This window comes from Scleropages formosus, chromosome 16 (assembly GCF_900964775.1).
Source record: "Scleropages formosus chromosome 16, fSclFor1.1, whole genome shotgun sequence".
NCBI classification, from domain to species: domain Eukaryota; kingdom Metazoa; phylum Chordata; class Actinopteri; order Osteoglossiformes; family Osteoglossidae; genus Scleropages; species Scleropages formosus.
The window spans coordinates 20,299,753-20,320,808 of NC_041821.1; the positions used below are offsets into that span (position 1 = coordinate 20,299,753).

A 21,056-nucleotide genomic window follows, 5' to 3' on the forward strand; every position below is an offset into this window, starting at 1 on the left:
GGTGAATAAGGTGTGTGGGCTGATAACACTACATAGAGTTCATTGGAAGTCACTTTGGAGAAGTGTCTGCTAAATAAGTAAATAAAATAATTTAACCCCAGTCTGCTTCAGAAATTCACCTGAAAGCAGGAGGATGGCCCTGTGAAATAGAAAAAAAACTGGGATCATGATACAGGTTGACTGCCCCGCTGGATTACTTTTAATTTTGCCACACTCATTAAAATGGTCTCAAAAAAAAAAGAACACGGAAAAGGTCACTGGGAACAGGCAATAGCTTTACATGAGAACAACGACCTGTGATTTGCCTGTTTTGGCTTGTTATGATAAGACCTTTGAGTCCCAATGTGTGCTGACCTGAGACAGACATAAGGCTCAAGCCTCCTTATCCATTACATTCTTTATAAGTGTTTTTCATTTTCTGCTGGAGATGAACACAGAGATGCTGCTGTTTTACCACCCAGTCTCTGAATGTTTGTAAATGTACAGGATTTTGAGTCAGAAGTTACTGTCTTATAAATAAGGTTGAGCAAGTCACCAAAGTTACACAGAAAGGATAGGCCTCTCAATTAGTACATATAATTACTATACACATTACGATACTATATACTATTTATATAAATCATCTTAAGAGTTTGTGGCAGTCACACATTGTAACAGTAGCTAAGAAAAAAATGTCTATAGTACCAATAATTATGTGTACTAATGGGAAATTAGAAACAGACGCAATGTATGAAACACAACAAATTGCTAGTATATTCTTCATGAATACTTTAGACTTGGAATTAATACAATTACGTTATGGTAAGTGTCCTAAAACATGTGCATGTTTCAAAACAACCCACATTACTGTCAATGAATGAAAAAACAATGAAATACTGGAATTGTAGTGGATATGCTCCATATTTATTCAAGATATCAAACACATGCTATAAAACTTACTGTAATGCAAATATTCAATTGCAATAAACAGGACATTCTGCAAACCTGCAAAATAAGGGGCAAAGGATACAAACAAATGCGTGTATAATAGGAAGATATTTATTTTTTAATATAAATAGCAGCCGAAAAGAAACAATCACAACAGTCCACTGTCATAAAAAGTCATCCGACGGTGAAACAGTCAGACGTCATCCGACTCATTCAGGACAGGAAAAGGGCTTCACGGGAAAAGTAGTTTTCTCTATCTCGACTTCCGCTACTTAACCCTTTCTGCGTTAAGCGATCAGAGTTACAAACTACAGGTCCCAGAATGCATTACAAAGTAATTAATGACGCGGAAGGTATTTGTGTTTAAAGACCAGACACAGCTTATGCTGCCCAGCATCAGGTACGATATTACTCTCCAGCGGGTGGCTTTTGTAGATGCGTTGTATAGAAAACGGCATAAAAGGCATAGAAAAGGGAAAGTAAGTATAGAGCAGCTACTTAAATTCAGCAGAAGTGTCCCTTTCCCGTGTTAGCTCTAACAAAGGCAGGCAGGGTCCGTCCACACTTGCCTCTTTGTTAGTGAAGTGGCAGCCCGTAGCGGCGGATTCAGCGGCGGATCGACCGAGCCGCGGAGGTTCGGCTCTCTCCCCACCCTCCCCGAGGCTGGACACCGCGAGCTGCTGCGCGGGAAACATCGGCTTTTTCATTTCAGGGTAGATCATTTGACGGAGCGAGAAGTCGCGGGACACCGAGTCGCACGGCACTGCCTCAGTCTGTGAGTAGCCGCGGTTAACGGCGCGTAGTATCATCAGCGAAGTTTGGCGTGTTGATGATGTTGTCGCTGCTTTTTTTTTTCCGCTCCAGTCAGTTGGTGGTTGGAAGCTCATGGTTGACTGTGGTAAAACAACAAAAGAGGAGCATCCGCTGCTCCTGAGTCTGAGACGGACTTGCTCTGTCTGTCAGTCAGTGCGGTCACGGTTGAGCAGAGAAAGGAGCCCTTCTGGGTGTCCTTAGCAGATCCGAGCGGACGCGAGCGAGCGGTTCGGCTGCTTCGCGACAGAACAGAACAGAAGAAGTGTACTTGAATTAATCTAGCCGCCCGCCGCCTTGTCTTTTCTTCCCCATGATAATCACGGTCATCCAGTCATCAGTACTACCATCCCATGATGATGATGATCATCATTTTCAGCCAGATGTAGCAGCTGAATGTCACCACTTCGGCTAAGCCCTGGATGTCCCCCGTGTCGTGTGCTGCTGTGGGTTTCAGGGCTGAGACACGGGTGGGACGTGACGTGACGGGACGGCGGGGCACGACGTGCTGGACAAGAGAGGCGATCTGAGAGCGATGTGATGTGAGCAGATCAGGAGGCGGCTTTGTCCAGGAGGAGGGAGCAGCTTTCCTTTGTCCTCCGCTCCGTGCGCGAACGGACCACTTGTTGTGTCCCGCTGCCCCGGAGCGGAGAAGACCGAGCGAGGCGCGCGCTCGTTCGCCGCTGTCAGTCAGAGCGACTCGCTCGCGAGCGGCGCGGGTACCACACACATTCCTGCAGTTCCTTTCTTTTTTTTTAAGTTTAGGGTCCTAATTTCAAAGCTGAGCGGAGTTCACGACAAGAAGAGAGACTAGAGCTGGGGTGTGTTTCGGGTGCGTGTGTGTGTGTGTGTGTTGTTCCATCGCAGCTCATTTGCATAACTCCATCCTCTGCGCCTGGCCCCACGCGAGACAGACGCCCTTTTTGTGCTCCCTCAGCCCCACTTTGCTCACAGTCTCATCTCCTGTCCCTTTTTGCTTCCCTTTTGGTCCTCCTCATCCCCTTGGTCTCTGTATGTACATTCTGTTCTTTTTGCCCCCCCCCCCTCCCCCTTCCCTGACTAAGCCCTAAAGAACCCTGTCCTGCTTTGGTCCTGATCTGCCCCTTCCCCATCTGTTGTGTCGTCCCTCTTCCCTTTTTGGTCCCTTTCCTACGTCATGCTGTCTCCTGTCTGTCCTCCTCCCGTCCTGCCTTAGTCCTTATCCGAGACCCGCTGTTTGTGTTCTCATCTCCCTTCTTGGTCCCCTCTCTCCGTCCTCCCTCCTTCCCTATCTGTCCTCTTCCTGTCCCCTTTGGTCTGTCCCCCCTCTTTCCTCCTTTGGTTTCACTTGTGGACCTCCCTTTGTCATGCTTCGAGCGCGATCTGTCCTCCCTTTGTCCACCATGTGCTCTCCCTTCTCATCCCCTTTTCTGGACTTTCTCTGTTCTCCTCTGACCCCCCCCCCCCCCCCCCCGTCCCTCTGTTGTCCTGTTACTCTTCACGCCATCCTTAATGTCCCTTTTCACCTCCAGCTTCAGGAGCATCGATTACAAGTAAAGTTCTTGCTCCATCCATGGTCGGGATGCTGTGTAACCTGACAATTTATAACACCTTTGCTATGGCTGTAAGTGGCCAAAGCTCAGCGTATTTCTGAAAGAGGAGTTTCCACGCGTAGGAAGTCGGCTCTCGACCGACGGCGGTCTGGTCACTCGGCGGTCCTCCGTGTGGCCTCCACGTCAGGGTGAAAAGGGGTAATTAATGAAAACACCCGCAGATGCCCCGGTGTTTGCGGAATGATGGGGTGTCCACTTCTGCATAATTAACCTTGAGTACATGGGGTTGGGGGGGTGTGTGGGCTTTGTTACATAGTTTAATGTGACTTCCAAAGTGAAAGGCTGCGTGCGTCAAGCACGACTCGAGTTCGCCAAAAGAAGCATCGTGCTCTTCCTCGTTTGCTATGCAGAAGTGGAAGGTCGTAAAAACCGGCTCGCTAATTAAAGCGGGGCTGTGGCGGCTCCTCCGAAACTGATCTTCGCGTGGCCTGATCGAGAAAGGGGCGCGTAAAGGGCCTACGGCGTTCACGTTTTAATGGCCCTGTTGGCCCTTCGAGAGTTGCCGTTTTGGTCGCCTTCGGAATCGTCCCTCCTTCAGAACGGCAAAGGTGGGGGAGGGGAGGTCAGAGGCCGCAAACAAAGTATGATGTCCTGCCCTGTAGAGAAGGCCGTGCCGTAATGGAGAATGGACACTTTTGTTTTCTTTGCGGCAGCTTTTGTTTCGGCGCCCGTCGTAGTGGGCGGAAACGCGGACCATCGGTGTGGGGGCTGGTAGTCGATCGGTAGGGTGCCATAACGGTTGGGGCTCAGACACGGCGCACCTTCAAGAGCCCACTTGGCCGCCTTGTGCTCCTTCAATTAGAACAGGCTGTCACTTAGTTCTGGGGGGGGGTTGTGCACGTACTGGTTTTCATCCCATCCTTTTCTCCAGACTTGGTGGGTTGTTAATAATATTATTATTATTATTATTATTATTATTATTATTTATTTATTTTTGTCTTCTAGCTTTCCAGCCGCTAGGTACAGATGGAGTGATAATTATTTGAATGCTTACAATGAACAAACACGCTTGTGTATGTATAAAAACAAGATGTGACACCTGATATGTGGATGATGCTTGAAATATTTGCATGGTATTTGTATTCATTGCTAGTCAGGGAAAATCAGGGATAAATATTGCAGTACAGATATTTCTACAGTTATGAATATGATATTGAGCATGGCCTATATGTGCTTAACTTGTAATCTGCTTTTCAGGGGAAACTTGTGTGCAAATTGATTGTATGGGTGGCCGCAGAAGGAGAAACAGGAAATGTGTGACTAGTTATGAAAGCTTTTTATAGTCTTAAGTTGCTTTGAAAAGTGCCTGTTAATCTTTGTAAATAAGGGAGAAATATTATGCTCTATAGTGTCACACAATATTTATGTATCTTGCCATTGGACACATTTGTACAAATGGTATGTACTTCAAACTATTGGCAAGAACATATTTATAACCCTCTTATGGTAATATAATTTAAAAGGCTCTGATTTTTGTGATCTAGAGGGGGAATATGGTGACACACCACCCTGTTTAAAAAGGATGCAATGTGTGTGCAGTTGCTTCAGTGATTTGTGTGAAAGGATTTTTATTTTTTCCTTTTCCAGCTCATTTGAAGTCATTACTTGATTGTGGTGTAGGAGGGCTATAAAGTACCACCCCCTTAAAAAAGGGAATATCCCCCTAAGGTTCGGGCTCTGCTGTGCCGCCACGAGTTTTACCAGATGCTTTTCTATTCATGGAAAACATTCATTACACTTTATGTGTTTCTGATTCTACTCATAGCAATAAAAGGTTCCGTTCAGACTTGTGACAGATCAGATTCAGAAGTTAACGTCAAAACAACTATGCGAAACAGCTGTCCGTAGGAGTGGAGTGAGCTGTGATAGCATCTCCTAGGAGCTCTGTAGCGTAGTCGTTGGAGTCCCCTACTGCTAGTAAACGAGGAGCTTGTGAGCTTTCGATAGCTGCTGCTGTGTGGGCAAAAACATTAAATTAATTAAAAGGAAAAAAAATAAATACACCGACGCGAGAAAAAGGCTTTTTCACAGCCCGGATATACTTTGAGCACTGTTTCTGACATAGTGCAGAATCCACACTGTAGGTCTACGCGTTTATGGAAAGACCGTTATCGTATCGTGAAAGAGGCGGACATGGAGCAAAATCACGATGGGGAACAACCCCCTTTTGTTTTTAGATGCAGACAGTGTACCTGTAATGCTCTGTAGCTAAGCAACTCTCTCCTTGCATGTTTTGCATATCCGTGGGGTTTAGAGAAGTACAAAATTGATGGAAAGTGTTCAGAATTGTTTCGTCGGCACTTTCTTTTCGCTCCCTTTTTGCTCCCTTTTTGTTGCGGCAAAGCGATTCTGAAACTGTTCATCTCGGTATTTTCAGATTTCCCACGTAGTTTTGCGAACGTGACGCCTCGCATTTGTATGCGTTTAAATGTCACCCTTAGCCTTGTCCTCAAATTTTAGGTGTTGCGGTGTAAAAGGTGGTTGAATTAAGGGGAAGGTGTCACTTCCTCATTGAAATTTTGTCTTTGTAGGAAATTACAATTAGACAAATCTTTAGATATTCAGACACTTGGGTTTATACATGTATATGGAATTGGTTCGTCCCCCCACCCCTTTCTCAAGAGAAATCAAGAGTGTCAGATACCAGAAGATCAAGTGGCTTCATTCCCCATCTAAAAACTATACTGGAATTTAGTCTCAAATGTTTCCACCAACATCTGCTGGGCAGGCATAACCCCCGTATTAGACCCAGTCTATTTAGCGGCCTCGAGTCCAAATATGGTCATGTTCATGCCTGAGCAGTGGGTTCCTGGGTTCCTGTTCCGGGCCTCTTCCTTGGCTTCCCCGCCTGAAAGTGCACATGAAACATCCAACGCCTGTGCCATCTAGGAAACCTGCTGCCCTGCTCTTCTCCAGGAATCCATGATCTAACCATCCTTCCCGCGCCCCAGTCCTTCTTTCGCTTTCGACACATGTGCTCCATCAAGGTCTGGGTGATGTCTTGAAGAACCCCAGTGTGCCATCAGTGCTCAGGGTGCTTATCTTGGGCTCGGACGTTTACCTGCTTAAACTTTAAGGCTCTAGAGGAGATTCTCAAAGCCTGGGCTTTTTTGTCTTTTTTCGCATTTATATTTTTTCCTGACTCTTTAATTAAGTGAATGAGGCCACGTAACGCAAAGTTTAAGTGTTTTTCCACCTTGTTTGCGGACGTCCTTGAGTCAAACTCTTTCCTGATACTTTCGTACGCTTGTTGTTCCAGAACAGGAAGGCGGGAATGGGGGAGGTCATACGTGGCGTGTTGAAGGTAAAGGAAAGGGTACACTAGGTGACGAGGATTTCTGGGAAGGTAATGCCATGTTTTCCTGTCAGGAAACTGTGCACAGGAAACAATGCATGGCAAAGACATTTCCTAGAAGCTGCTGTTTGCCTTTTTTTTTTTTTTTTTTTTTTTTTTGGTTACTGCTCTGTGTTCATTGTTCTGAATAATTAAAAAGGAGCTGAAATTCAAGCCACCTGCTTCATCTACTAGTCCTCCAAACCTATCATGTTGTAGAACCAAGTACATTTCACGGATCTGTCACTGTGCTCACGCTTGTGCTTGTTATAGATATGCAAAAGGAACTTTATTGGTACCGTTTGTGTAAGTTACACATGAAACCCTCTCTCTTCTACAGGAAGCACTTGTTTTGCAGTGGCAGGAGGCAACATGGTGCTTATCAAACTCATGGTCTTGTATCCTGAAGGTTGGTGGCTGCAAGACATTTGTGACCTTGCAAAGATAACCTGTATTTATGCTTTAGCGAATTAAACCACCAGTCTTTTCAGTGAGACGCCTACTTTTTTTTTTTTTTTTAAAAAAAAAAAAAAAAGACCCATGGCTGCATTTACAAGCTTTCTCAGTGATTTAAAAGTATGGTGTAAACAGAGGGCAAAGGACATGTTGGCACCTGAGCCTGAAAGATCTGACCAGTTAAACCACAGCACTGTGTTTCACAGCAAGTTTCACTGTTGTGTTGTGTGTTCTGAGATTTTAATATCCTCCCCTTCAGTTTCTTCTGCGGTAAGATGTGTGGCAGGTCTGTCTTGACCACACAGCCTGAGTGCACCATGTTTCTGACCCATCAGCCCCCTTAAGTGTCTCGGTAACATCTCTGAAGTTTGGATGCAATAAGCCTCGACTGTCATGTGGTTGGTTCGCTGTACCTCTATGTAACCCTGAAATGTGAAAGTTTCAACATATCTCAAAGCCCAAGTAAGAGATAAAAGGGTGCCGTACCTCAGGTAATTTCCAGTTAGATAAAAGGGTGCAGTGTGGGGAAGTTCTACATGTAGATGAAGCTCCTGGTGCTCGGTGACACATGGATGGATAAGCATTGGGCTGTAGAGGGGGGCGAAGCATCAAAGGAAGCTGATGCAATGCCTTGCCCCCATTCTCCCCCCATGCAGAAACATGCTTACATGTACATGCAGATTCCAAGAGCCGAAATTCTTCACTCTTAACCAGCATGTATTAACTGGTGAATCATTAGTTCTGTTCCAGAGAGACCTGCAGACGAGAGACTTTGACCGTTATCCAGAAATGTGACCCCTAATAAAGGATAATTTCGTTGGATGTTTACACTGTTTTATGGGCATGCTTTTCTTAAGGTGTAGTCCTTCAGCTGTACCAGTGTTAGTAGAGGGGCTGGGCGGCCGGCGAAGCTGTCACCAAAAAGGCAAACGTTTTTAATGATCATCCCAGTGGGTTTCATCTCCAGCCTTATGAAAACCACGTGTCATTAACAGGCTCTCAGTAGAACGGCTGCCCACAGCTATAATGGGAAGACCCATTTGACTTAGCCCATTTGGTGGATCGTTTTGTTGCACTATTTTTTTTTTCGTATTTTATTTATTTTTAGATGCACTTGATCAACTCCGTTCAGTGATTTGTCCTGGTTGCAATGTTATGTATTTCATTTACATATATTCAATTAGCTGAAGCTTTTCTACAAAGTGATTTATCATGTTAAGCTACTTAGAATGGTTTATCCATTTATGCAGCTGGCTAACTTTTTACTGGCGCAATTTAAGTTGGATATCTTGCTCAAGGGCGCTACAGTAGTAGGTGGAATTCAAACTTGTGACCTTCAGATCCAAAAGCAGCAGCTCTAACAACTACGTTACCTGCAGCTCATCGGAAACCTTTGTGAAGTGAAACAGTCAAACCTCTTTTTTTTTTTTTTTTTTCCTCAACACCGATTTTTCCCTTAAAGGCAATTCTCTATTCAGGTCATGTCTACAGGGTCATAGTCTGAGTTGATGGCATTTCAATACCCTTCAGGGTGTAAAGTAACCCTTTAGGCTTTTAAAGGTGAGAACTCTGTATTTTTCCATAGTTTGTATCTGATCTTAGACACACCCTTTCTCCTCCCCCTCTTTCTTTCATAGACCACTGCTTTCTTGTTTTCTTTCCATTTCCACTAAGGATCTCCTGGGATGTCTACGTTTAGAAAGAACAGGCTCAGCTTGCTTTCCCACCCTTGTCCAACACATACTTTGTGTTGTAAAATTGTCTTTGTAAAATCAAGGACTGTGGCATCAACTAGAAGGAAAATAAACACATTTTGAACTGGAAGGGGGTGAGATCGGGGTCTTGGGCTTCTGAGGTTCTGCTTTTTTGCAATGATTTCTTGAAGATCCTTTCCTTCTGAATTATTTACATTCACAAACGGGCTTCTTGAGTGAAGAAAATTATTTATTTTTCCAAATCTTTTAATGTGATGTCCTGGCAATGAAGTTGAAAATGTTTGTTTGTGATGGGCCCTTGGGTTTGCTGAAGATGTGAAAACTCCTTTTTTCGGTGATTGGATTGGTAAGTCAGTCCTCCTCAATATTCAGATTACTGCTGGCATGAAATGTATCAATTTTCTTAAACTCACTGTACTTTTACTATGTTATGTGGCTAATAAGATTTTTACTGTAAATTTAACTGCAGAACTTTGTCCAGTTAATATGCAGCATTAAAGTAATCTAGTTAGATTCTCTTGGAAACTACTCGCATGAAAGTGTTTGAAATGATTTCCATTGGTCTGATTTATGCCCCTGGATTTTTTTTTTTTTTTTTTTTTTTTTTGAGGTTTAGATGAGTGAACATTCCTTTACTTTTACCCCGTGCTGTTCCCTGTTGGACTTTGCTCCGGTTTAACCTATTGGCAGCGCTGTGCTACCCTAGACAGCCGCTCCACCCAGGGTCATGTTCTTACACCATCTTTTCATTGTACTATTACACTCTGACTACATCAGCCTTCAGTTTTCTTGGCTAAACATCTCACCATAGGGTTTCTGCTTAAATTTGCTTTTCATCTCTTCTATAGGTCTTTATTGTGTCTTCTATCGTGTGTTTGCATTGTCCTGCCCAGGTTTTTGCGTTTTTTGCGAAATTCTCGTTGAAACACAATTAGAAAGCTCTGGGCAAACTTGAAGGTTGTTCTTTGTGTCCTTGTGTGCGCCACATCATGGAAACACACAGCCATCCCCACTTCACACACCCCCACACACCAGTGGGTAATTTCCACTGGCTCCATATCAAGACTCCGTCTTGTTTATAAATGTGAGTGTTGGAAAACAAAACCCCGAAGAGCCTGGCTGCTGTCTGTCCTGATGGGACCATCCTTATGTGTGCCTCAGCATGCTCATGTGGTCCTCCCAAATTTGAGTGAATCTAAGATGGGGGTGCTCTCTTGGGATGCTTTCTTGTTTATGCCGTAGAATCTGGGATGTAGAAAGGATGCAGCAGCTTTTTGAGCCTTTATGTCCACAAATTCTGTCGAAGATGTGTCTGGCTGAGTAGTTGGAATTTTTTTTTTTTTTCCTCCCAAACTTTCTTTATTAAAGTTATCAATACTACACAACCAAAAACAATACATTAAAATCCACGATCAAACAAACCTAACACCATTTTCCTACAGTTGCTCAACAAAGTTACTAAGCAACCGTTACATAAAATACATTGTCAAGACAAAGTCTTTCCTATAACAATCTTTCTGGCTTCAAAAAATATAACTGACCCATATCTTCCCTACACCAACATACCTAAAAAGACCGTCCCCCAATAGCAGCTCAACCGAAGTCGTCATATCGTAATACATGCTTCTTTGAAAACACATAAAATACTTCTAAATTACAATATAAAACTTGATCATACCCCTAAAAACAAATACAGAACAGATATACACGAGTAATCAGTATTAAAAAAAAAATCAAACTGCACAGAATCACCTGATAAAACAAGGCCATTAAAATCTGTAGATAAAACACTATACAAATAAAACCCACACAAGTTAAAAATGTTAGTTAAAAGTGCACAAACCCAACCACACAAAAATCTGTGAATAAATACAATACACATAAAAACCACTAAGGTCGTTGGTATTTTTACGGTGGTTCTGGCTCCATGGCAGAAGTGGAACAGACTGCCTGTGAATTGCCGAGGTCAGTTAAATTCCTCTTTTACTTATCTGCCGGCCCTCCATTTACATGAGAGCAAGGGTTCGAATCCCTTTAACGGTGAAAGGGATTTCATGTCAGCGGCAGAGTTCAAATTATTTCTGGTCATCTTCCTGTTTTTTCAGTGAAATGTTTAAAACTCAATCTGTAACTAGTGGTATTTGGCTTTACAAAGGCCTTGCTCTTTGACTTTTCTTCTGAAATACAGCGTTGCATCTGTTACAAATTTCTGGGAAGGTGCTGCAAACCTTACTGACCGCGCTTTTGCGTCGCTTGAGAGCTGCACCACATTAGGCTCTGATGCAACAAATGTGAGTTCTTGGCACTTATATTTCATACATAATTAATATTTCACAGCACATTAAAAAGCTTTTTTTTTTTTGTGCCCGGAGATTAGACGCTGTGGTTCGGTTTCATGGCAGGTCGGTAATTAATAATCCGCCTGCATGTGGACGAGGGATGTCCTGGCACAGTGTGATGACGCTCTCCAGCCGCCCTGTTTGGTTACCCCCCCTTTGATACTCCTTCCACTTGCCCCAGCCGTACAGAAAAGCTAAACTGGGGTTCTGTGGCCTCTGGCTGAAGCCTCTTCCAGTGGGATCCTGTGGTGTGGTGAGGTTTAGAGGGTGCCCTGAAAGGATCAGTGGCTCACTCTTGGGAATTCCATCTCAGTCAGTCTTGGCCTTTGCTTTCAAAGAGGAGGACTTTACTTATTTTCAAACCCACCAAAAAGGCGCGTACAGCTCCGTCAGGTTCTCCCCCCCCCCCGTCTTGTCTTCCGCATTGCATAGCTTGTTTGTTCCCGGTGCTAAGATTCAAAGCCTCAAGGCAGGTACTGGCATTTTCCATCAGTCGCTGACCTCGACCTCATCCTCGGAGCTCGGGACCCAATAGGTTTGCTTGCATTGTATGCTAATCTCCTGCTTGCAGAAGGGATCATGCTTGTCAAATCCCCCTGGGGTCAGCAAACGCACTGCGGAACAGAGCGAGGTTGCACTTTGGCGACCTGAAGAGAACCTGGTCGCGTTCCTGTGGCGCTCAGAAGCTTCCGAGTTGACCGTCTTGGTTTTTTTGGCCGTAGGGCTTATTGGAAACGAACAATGGATTTGGTGTCCCCTTCCCCTTTTTTACATGGAGAGATGCCGAGATGAGGCTCGTCGGAGATGACGGGAGTAATTTGTGTTCAGGAGGCCCGGTTCCTGCCGTGATCTGGTTTTCCCTTAGGTAGTAAGCCTCCGGCGCTCTGCGACTCCCTCGCCGTAAAGGTGCACCCTGTCCAGCTTTAAGGATCGAGTGTGTGGTCGTAACGGAGCGGGGGAGTCCTCCCGGAGACGCCCAGAGGCCTGCGCGCGTCACAGAAAGAGCTTTTCACGGCTCTTTTCATACCTTGTGCACTTCTTCAGTCTGTTAATGCGCAGCTATTTTTATTTCGACTTCCGACTCCCTCGTTTTTAAGGGCGTGCGCGGGTGTGTGCGGAGGGCTACAAAAGCTGTAGGAGTTCTCTAGAAAGTGTGACACCCAATGCCGATGAAAATATGCTTCAAGAAAAAAAATGTTATTTCGGTGAGCATTTGCCCATTTTCTTGGTCAGTATCCACCGGTTTACTAGATGTCACATGCTTGTACAGTTCGTGCTTTTTAGGCTAGAAAGCAATATAAATAAGAGCGAGAGCATTGTAATTTTTGTATAATTTATTTAAAATATCAAGGGCAGAGCTATTTCATTCTGTTTGCCCTCTATTATAAATTTTTTTTTTTTTTTTTTTTTTGGTTTATTTAGCTGATGCTTTTGTCCCAGGCAACTTGCAGTGTTGGGTTTGTATGTTAAGCAGCTTTATTGGAATCTATTCTTGCTGTATGAATTTAGGGTAAGTATAATCAGATACTACAGCAGGAGAGCAATTTCTCCCTGGATTGCCAGGTGACAGCCTTTGCCATTATGCCACCTGCTGGCGCCAGTACTTTTATTAGTCTGTGGGACCGTGGTGAGAGTCCACAGAAGGTCAGCTTTCTCCTTTAGATTTTGACCAAACCTCGTAACTTCTGGACAGGCTTGGAAAGTAATGACGGACACGCACTTTAATTTGCTGGGGAGGGTCACGGCCCAGATTGTGAGTAGCGTGTAGTGAACTACAGCCAATATCAACGGCCCCTTTCTCCTCGGCCTTTTCGGCAATTCATCCGCCGGGTCGAAAATCGGTCCTGCATTTTTATTTTCTAGGGATAGCAACACAAAAGCAGCCTTGTTGGCGGGGGGGGGGGGGGCTCCCAGTCAGTGTGAAGGGGTGGGGTGTGGCTATTATCCAGTGAAGGATGTGGTGTGCTTGAGGCCTTCCTCTTCTACCACTACAACAAACTTTATTCACAGAGATGGAGACAAGTGAGGCGGAGACGTTTCCCGCCAGTATGTACTGTGTTCCCGACAGTCAAGGCTCAGTGCACATGTTAAGTAACACTACTCCTAATTCCCTTTGAGTGAAGCAACGACGGTGTGTACGAGAAAACATATATATGGTTCACAGGCTAAGCAGCTCACCGTTTTTTCATAACGGTGTATTAAGCTGTTCAGGAACTGCAGCGGTTGATGGTTTTCACACAATAAGTGGCAGTGATTCGGTATCTGCAGTCGGAGATACGGTGCACCTCTTCAGTGGATTCGGCGAGTTTCCGTGGCTTTAGAGTATTTTTGTCGTCTTGCTTTGTGTTCCGCTTGTACTCTTTGGGGCAGAGCGCTCATGCGAGGAAGGTGTGACAAAATGCTGTCATTGCCAACGGGGGAAGCCGGGGGGAGGGGGGTGGCTGTGTTTCTCAGTTGATGTGGTGCTGTTGACTTTGTGCTGACCTCTGACACTCGCCGTGAAATCAAAGGTGGACTCTGTTTGTTTGCTTGGCATTGTGCAGCTTGGAAAGACCTGCTGGGAGCCTGAAAGGAACAGAGACACATTTCGAGGCCTGAAACACATCTGGTTATAGTTGTTTTATTGAGTGAAGGGATTTGATTTGCTCTAGTTAACAATAAGATCTCACATTATCGGTCTGGCATGTTGGCAGATGCAAGAAATTTGACTTTCTTGTTACTCTTTCAGATCCATTTAACACATGAGAGCAGCAGATATTGCACACATTGCATATCATTTAACTAAGAGTAGGTGTAAGATGATAGAGCTTGAAGAGGGGACTGGTAGTCTTTGAGTTATGACATATGCGACTTGCGATGGCCGTCCCGTTAACCTTATACGATTTCTGAGTTTCTGAAGTCTAACTGCAAGGCATCGACATTTATTTTTGGAGTCAGTGTTTGGGTGTCTATTAGCCGAACTTCATTCCCTTCAAGTTACTTTTTATTTAGCTTTCATGTATGTTAATTGTTTGTTTATGGTTTATGCAATATGAGGGCATCTTAAAATTGACTCCCGGAGTAATCCGAATGGAGCACCGTTGTAAATCAAGTATCACCTGTACAGTAAACACCATACTGATAGCACAGTTGTTGAAATGGGACCAACCAGAAGAGTCTTGATGTTGCGTCAAGTGGGCACGTGGCTTCTAGTTCATCCCAGAGGTTTACATGGGCTCTGATTTGGCGGGAAAAGCTCTTTGTGCCGTGTTGAGTCCTGGCGTCCTTGTATCGCTTCCCAGAAAAAGGGCTTGGAATGTGCGAAGGGCCCCTTAACTGGAAATAGGTGGTGGTGAGCCCCTCTGGTGGTCAGTGGCCACTGCTTGGCGGGTAGCACACCTTTGTTTCCTGAGCTGAGGCTCGTCTGCGTTTGTCGATGAGGAATGGTGTCAGTTGGTAGCCTTGTGCTTTCCATTCTGTTTGGCTTTGTTTTGCCTTGGAGACAGAGCCAGCGAATTGTGAAATATGAGGGTAATGAATGTTTGAGAAGGACCTAGAGGAGCGGGTGAGACGGCACTGTCCACAGCGTTGGAAGCGTTGCCTAGCAAAAAAAGAAACACTCTGGCCTCTTCCAGTACAGGGGAAGTTATAGGAGTAGGAGTGTGGAGTTTTTATTTTATTTTTAAATTTTAAATCCTTCAGTTAACCTTCATGGGCCAGAGCATTAGCTTTAACCACTGAATTTAATGCACAACAAGCATTATTTTTTATAAAAAAAAAAAAAGGATATGACCATTTAAACTTGCCAGTCTTTTTTTTTTTTTCTTTTAAATTTTTGTATTTTTATTTACAAATGCTAAAAAATATCACATAAACATCATCTGAAACCACTTGTCCCATACGGGGTCGCGGGGAGCCGGAGTCTAACCCGGCAACACAGGGCGCAAGGCTGGAGGGGGATGGGACGCACCCAGGACGGGGCGCCAGTCTGTCGCAAGGCACCCCAAGCGGGACTCGAACCCCAGACCCACCGGAGAGCAGGACCCAGTCAAACCCGCTGTGCCCCCCCACCATATCTGCTTTTGAATATTGAAGCATGAGGTAGTGGGTGGTACAATTGTCTTGATTTCCTTCCTGTTTCTGTGATACCTTTGATCGGAGTACTTTCCCAGACCCTGCTGTATAAATGGGTACATTACTGTAAAGTAGAGTAATTGAGAGATCGTAAATTTCCCTGGAAAAAAGGTGTCAGCCTAATAACAGTTAATATGATATTGGAATGAGTTTTTGTTTATCGAATGGGAGCAGTGTTGCCTCATTGCGTTCAGGTGAAAGCTGGAGGTGTGTCTGACTCATGTTGAAATTGAAGCGCAATACATTTTTTGTAAGTAGTACTTCTAGCAGCGTGTATACATTAGCTCTTAACCTACAAGTATTTTACGATGTTCAGCATTTTATCCCCTTTTTTTTTTTTTTTCTCTCCCCCCTTTTCCTAATCGCACTGCTTTTGTACAACACTGAAAGCTCTCTCTTCGTTGCTTGTTAGGCAGCTCTCCTGTGGAATTGTAGTTATTAAAAAGCTTGTTTTCATCCCGTGGAGCGAAGAACGGAACGGAGAGAGACCGCGGGAAGGGAGGGTGGCGCGGGGCCGTCCCGAGCGGGCGCTGCTGGGGTATTAAAGCACACATTTGGCCGGCACGTGTCACCGCTGGATTAAAGCAGCTGAGACGAGCTGCTGGGTCGTGAGCTCAGACTGGAGCCTGAAGGGTCAGCGCCTTCTGGCAGCGATGACATTTTTGATCGGCCCCTTCTATCGCCGAAATAATTCGCCGCATAAGTTCAACTTATCTTTTCAATCTTGCTTATCCGGCATGTGGCAGAGCTGTATGTTGAGAGCCTGGTGTCAGCCTGAAAGGAGATTTTGAGCTTAACACATGCACACTAGTAAGGATGCCCCAGCCTTGGCTGCGTTACGCTATACTGCACAACTGCCTGCGACCAGATGGATGTAACCTGCTGAAGGTAATAAAATGATGATCCTTGATGTGGATCATCAGTCGAAAGTGAACACCAGCAGGGGATCGTTGTTTTGTGCACTGTTCCGTTACCATGCCTCTATATCGGGGGCTTCATAACCCGTTTACCCTCACGCTGCACATGCAGTACAGTCGTTCGTGGGAGGCAAGAACCCCTGATCTAAACAACGAATTCTTTTGAGCGCTTTTGCAAAAGGGCCGTCTAAAGACTTCTGGGGAATATGTTTTGAAGTAGCCTAGTGGAGGAACCCACAGGACCAGTTTGCCTGGACTCAACTTTTTCTCGGGCGGAAGGCGGTTCCTGAGCACAGCTGATCTTCCCCTCCCTTCGTGCCTTGAACCGGCCTCCAAGGCCAGCTTTATATCCCAGTTGCGTTCCTTCGATAACAGAAACAGGCCCGTTGGAACCCAAGGAAGATACTGATACGGACTGCTGCCGCGAACAAGTCACGCGCTCCGGATGGTTGCCGGCACGGAAGAGAAGAAGCGCCGCTGTGTTCCGTCATCGTAGCTGTCTGCAGTAGCATGACTGGTGCTCTCTGCCCCATGTCTGCGAGGGAGTGTGCTGGCTCTGGTGTCGGTGTTGCTGTTCGCTGCTGCCACGCATCTGACCTCAGATCTCCTCCTCATTCCTGACACCTCCCACAGCAGGAAGGTGGGGCGAACCCACTCGCAGATGTACGCTCCTGTTTTTTCAGCATTTGTCGTCGTCATCGTCGTCTTCCTCCGCTGACATTTGACATTTATCCTTGATGTTGCACAGGAAACATGACCAGGAAGAAAAATGTTGTTACCGCGATGCTTTACCGTCGTACAGCGAAGCCTCGGGCCTCTCGATTTCACCCTGGAGGGTGAACAAACGGGTCTCTTCTCGGCTCCGTTTGGCACTTTCCGTGGTGACGCGGAGCAGGCTGGATGCAGTCTGACATTCACGCTGCTGAGGATCAACACCCAGTGATGCTCAAGTGATCCTGCGAAACAGTGTTCCTCACCTTTGCTGGGATGACGACGATGGCTGTAAAAGAAAGATGACGCACGTTGAACTGCTTTGTTAGCCAGTTAACCTTTTCTTTCTCATTCCTTTACCAGATGTTTTCCTGCAAAGTGACTTGCAGTGATAAGCTACTTAGTTATGTACCCAGGTATACAGCTGAGTAATTTTTACTGTATAAATTCAGGATAAGTACCTTGATCAAGGGTTGTATCATACGGGTGGTGAGTGTCTCATTCAAAGCTTTGAGCTCAGTTAATTGCTCTTTTACTGGTCCTCTGTCCATTTTGTCTTCTGTCCCCTTGAGTGACGGTGCCTGGTGGCCCTGAAGCTGCCCAAAGAAGCGCCAGATGGCATCACCCCGCCTCTGCAACAGTAGCCTCCTTCTCTTTGTCTCCCTGGGGGGTTTGCTGCAGCAGCCGACATGCCTCTACTCTGTACCAGTGGGTACCGAGTCCAGTTGTGCTCCGTGGTCGCCTTGATGGCCTATCTGTTCGCTCCCGGGTCCAAAAATTCTGATAAGCAGGCCCTCCTTGAACTAGTGAAAATGTCAGCGGTTCAGGCGGGCTGTGGCGACTGCCCCGTGGCCCGTCGCACGTCCTTTCCCGAGAGGCACGTAGAATAGCCCTGCTTTCAGGCGTTCGGGAAAAGCGGTCCAGCGCTTTGTTTCGGGCGCACGGCTATAGATTCTGACCTTTCCGAATGAATCGAGCAGCGAAATCTCCCGATTATTCTGGAGAATTGTTACCGCCAGGGGAAACAATGGTGCTTGTTGTTCCCGCCCAAACAAATGGGGTTTGTTCTCCGGCCCGCATTACCGGTTCTTTCTAAGAATGTGTGGGGTTTGGCATCCTTCCCAATGGAGACTAGCTCACGAGAAGCCTGACTACAGGCCGCGTAGGGTGGCACACCTCTCTTTGCAAGAAGTAAAGGTGGTCCCCCACTTACGAGGGGGTTACGTTGACTCTCCTGCCCTACGTCGATTTCACCGATAGTCGCAAGTCTCCTTAACCTGAATTATATGAATCATAAGACTATATAAACAGTTAGCATGCGTGAATGCAATGCTGTATAATAGGGCTTTGTTATATTTTTTCCACTAACCTCACATTATTCATGTTAAAATAAGTGCAGTAATTATATACTGAAATGCACTAGAAGTAATTTATGAATACTGTAGCTATTACTGTACAGTGTCCATTAATGAATAATGAACACTCACTTCCATCGTCAGCCCTTTTTGAATAAAAAGGTGACTTGAAAGGAATCAGAGATGAAGAGTTTTGTAAGCATAACACAATCGCTGCTAGACATCCGAACACCGACCGAGACCCGGACAGTATAAAATGTGCAAGACGGTAAGAAATATGGTACCTTGCAGCAGCGTGGCCGGCTGATGTGATGTGTGAAGATGATGGAGAGGTTGTCATTAGATGTTCCAACCAAACATTGGGACTCAAAAAATAAAGCACCATGAATTGTTTCTGTTAAAAAAAAAAACTACCCAGCCATATAAATAGGTAAATCATTAAGTGCATTAATATGCGGAACTAGCATTGAAAGTCTCCTTGAACAAATATAGGTGCTAAATAAGTTAATAATTGATAAAAACGTTAAATTCCTGAAATCAGAACTTTTCTTATCCCCGTCACCAGTGGCCCAGCATGTAGGTCTAGCGTTGCTGTCGTAGTACTGTACTTGCACCCGACAAGGTGAAACGCTGCCTCACTTGCACTCCGCCTGTGGTTTGTGTTGCTGTGTTGCGTGGAGGAGTTTTTGCTTTCGTTTTTCGTTCTGCTGTATCTTGTTCAGAAGCCAGTTTCCTTTCTCCAGTGTTGTGGGCTCTGACAATGACTGCATAGGGAGGGGGCCCCTCATACAATCACCTATATAAAGGAGTCTGCTATGTGAAGTAAGAGGGAAGGAAGCCTTGGAGCTCTGATTTTTGGGCACCAGGATCCAGTGAATGTCCAGTGCAGAACATCATCAGTTGAAGTGAAGGAGTGATTTATTTATTCATTTATTTATTTATTTTTTTTTCCCTCTTCTCCAACAAGCAAAACCTACATTTACAGCATTGAGAAGGGTATGTAAGTCCTCACACTAAGCTCCCTTTTTCATGGAAACAAGGAAATTTTCCTCACTTCAAAATTAATATTACTGTTTATTATAGCTACCTCTTTTCTCCAAAATAACAAGGTTTGGTTTGTATTCTAAGATGCTTACAACGATTTACCTACTTATACAGCTGGGTATTGTTACTGTATCAATTTGGGGTAAGTACCTTCATCTAGGGTACTGCAGCAGGAGGTGGGACTTGAACCTGAAATCTTCAGAATGCAAGGTGGTGACCGTCACCACTATACTACCCGTTGCCCTATTTTTGAGGGGGACGATCTTAAATTTCCAGTAATGTATTAAATAATTAATTTCACTTCAGGTAGCTGTATTTCAAATCCTATCTATTAGTTGAGCCAGTTAACTGTAGGTTACTGGATTCATACAGCAGGGTATTTGTACTATGGCAGTTAAGGAGAAATACCTTGCTCAAGGGTACTATTGGAGGAGAGAGGTTTGAACCAGAGTCCCTCAAGTGCAAGACTGTGGTGCTAAACACTACGCCATCTGCTGCTCCTTGAAGTCGATTCATACAGGTTCCTTCACGCACTCTGGTCCTCAAACCGTGAGATGATTGCTGAATGTTGCTTCATTTGTTTTTGTGTTTTAAGACATGATGATGTTGAGAATATCACACCTAATGTCAGGGTCTCTCTGAAACAGGAGAACTTCCAGCCTAGCATTTCTGTCTCCAAGGGCATTGACTAGACTTGGGAATTGTCACTGAGCTCCGCTCTCCTTCCTGCCGTCCGTTTCCTTCGCGGTCTGAACTTTTCTGGTGTTGATGTTGCAGATTAGAAACGCCCGACCATGGGACGCGCAAACGTGCAATCGGCAGAGTTTAACACTAGCGTTGCCCACCTACCTGTTGGGTCAAAAGAAGGTGATGAACCCTTTGGGGGAATTTTGACTTGTTCGTGTTGAATGGTCAAGAAACGGTGCTGCTGCTTTATTTCATTTCACACATTTAATGTTTGTCTTTTTTTTTTTAAATGTTCTTTTTCGAGTTGCTTTGAAGCCTTTCATCCACCCACCTCTTATTACAGCGGTTGCCTACCCTCTTCTAGATCATTTGTGGATGTTTCCTCCCACAGTCCAAAGACATATGTTTGAGGTGAACTGGTAACTCTGAATTGCCCTTAGTATGTGTGTGGGTTACATTGCTCTGATATGGAAATGGGTGAAAGACTGTAGATTTTAGTGCAGTCTATCTAGCACTGTAAGTCATCTTGGATAAAGGATTCAGACAAATGAGAATTAATAAGTGATCCTGAGTGGTGATCTTTTGAAAGTAGCTGTAGGCAGTGTGTGTCTGTAGGCTGATGGGCTCCTTCCTGATGGTCCCATAGTAGAGGTAGGGAAGCCGGTGTTGGCAGATCTGGGAATACCTCTCAACCTCTCCTGTATCACATTCCATGAAGCAGTCTCTCACCTACTGGACCTACATAACTTGGTTTTACAAGGTTGTTTTTTAAATTAAAAGGAGTGTTGCATTTGCTGCCTTGTTGGTACACTTACTCCTATATATATATATATATATATATATATATATATATATATATATATATATATATATATATATATATATATATTCAATCTATGGTTACATCTCTCCCCCCACCTCCCCAGTGTGTGGGCTTTGTTTATGGGAGAAAATATACCTCTGGAGATGGCAGATTCTGTTTTGGTCCTGGGAACACTGAAGAAGTGTATTTATGCAAAGGGCTTCATTTACACATTTATTTTGGGCTTAGAGGTG

The 21,056-nt window shown here is 44.9% G+C and overlaps 1 protein-coding gene across 5 annotated transcripts in view; it reads left to right on the forward strand.

The window, feature by feature from the left end:
- The first annotated feature begins 958 nt into the window (after nt 1-958).
- LOC108933610 (E3 ubiquitin-protein ligase pellino homolog 1) overlaps nt 959-21,056 on the forward strand; it is a 37,954-nt gene continuing 17,856 nt past the window's right edge. Inside the window, exon 1 of one of the 5 annotated variants that reach the window (XM_029258873.1) lies at nt 959-1,406. The gene's annotated coding sequence lies outside the window, so the exon portion shown is untranslated. Of the gene's footprint in view, nt 1,703-8,758; nt 9,181-17,341; nt 17,623-21,056 lie in introns of those variants that run through there. The other 4 variants (XM_029258874.1, XM_029258872.1, XM_029258875.1 and 1 more) reach the window with 4 other exon arrangements.